Below are 1,477 nucleotides of genomic sequence, written 5' to 3'. Positions count from 1 at the left end.
CACACTTTAGATTCAGTGCAACCCCTTCCCTGTTGTCCGATTCTGCTCAAATGCGGCATATGGCCTTCTGATGACTCCTTTAAACCATCAAACTCCTTTTTTGCAAGTATTTTGATTTTAAAGTAGGTATTTATTAAGACAAATTTGATAAATTAAATAATAAATATCCTAAATTGTTATTTTTGTTAAGTACTAAATCGTGAATAGCTGTTCACACGTTGATACAAACCACATGTTTTGTTGAGCAAAGTTTAAGTGCACAAAAATCCGCATGTTTTGATGGCATTGGTATCAAAAATATTCTACGCTTGGTACACATTTTGGTCAGTTGAATTCTAAATTTTTGGATCAAAAAATTTTTTTTCCTTGAAAATAGCTTGCTAGTTTTACATTTTGATACAAATTTGGTTCATTTTGTATTTTTTACGTGTAGTTTTTAACTCAAACAAAATTAAAAAAATATAAAATATATAAATTTTATGAAAATTTTGGGACCCAGAATTTATTTAAAATCATATCTTTTGAAAGTGGACTTTTTTTAAAGATCGCGCTTGCGGAACCTCTAAACATGATTTTTTTTAGTCGGCCCCATACAAAAGTTTGTTCTGCACATCCCAATCTACCATTTGGAGGGTGAGCCCCCAGATTCCCAGAAGTAATGCAATTTTGGGACACCCTAATGACCACGTAAACTCCAGCGGGAGCAGCTATCCATCATCGTTCCTGATTGTCTGAGTAGAGCACTGCACGGTAGAGATAGTTAGAGAGAATCGCACGCACTGGTAGGCTAGCTAGATATAAAATGTAAATAAGAAGAAGTATTTTAGCGCTATGAATAAACCCAACTACATTATACTGAACTTACCAACATGAACTAGCAAAATGAAAAATAGTTGTTATCACTCCAAAATTGAAATGTTTATTTTCTGAATACAAGATACAACACTATTCTCATCAAGCCTACCTAAGAGTTTTAATTTGATGATTTGGAATTCCATCACTTCGCGAAACGTGTCCACTTTCAATTCAAATGTTTGAATCTTTAGCTCTGGCAACTTCCACTCGCTGCCGCCAACTGGTGACGAGTAGTTTCGTAGACCTATGATGATTATTTATCAGTATGAGTGATTTCTACTGGGAGGTTTTTAAGTAAAGTTTCAGGGTTTTGAATATTTTTGAGAGTTGGCCGAGCTAACCTCGAGTTCATCGGTTGCTGGTTTTGGCAAGTCGAACTGTCTCGATCCTTCTTACCTTTTGGAAGATCATAAGGACTCGCCTTGTGGAGAGTCTCAGCCAATTAATCTTGGTGTGTCGTCCCTTTTAAGGGTGCGCATAAGCGACACGCTTGCACCGGATCGGACAGTTTACGGCTATAGGCCATGGAGTGGTACGCTGCCAACAACGTGCAGGTGGTTCCCAAGGACAAGAACCCTCCCAACACGCCAGAACTCCGCTCAATTGAGAAATACTGGGCTAT

This window comes from Uranotaenia lowii, chromosome 2 (genome assembly GCF_029784155.1).
Source record: "Uranotaenia lowii strain MFRU-FL chromosome 2, ASM2978415v1, whole genome shotgun sequence".
In the NCBI taxonomy this organism is placed as follows: Eukaryota; Metazoa; Arthropoda; class Insecta; order Diptera; family Culicidae; genus Uranotaenia; species Uranotaenia lowii.
This window is presented reverse-complemented; position numbering follows the sequence as displayed.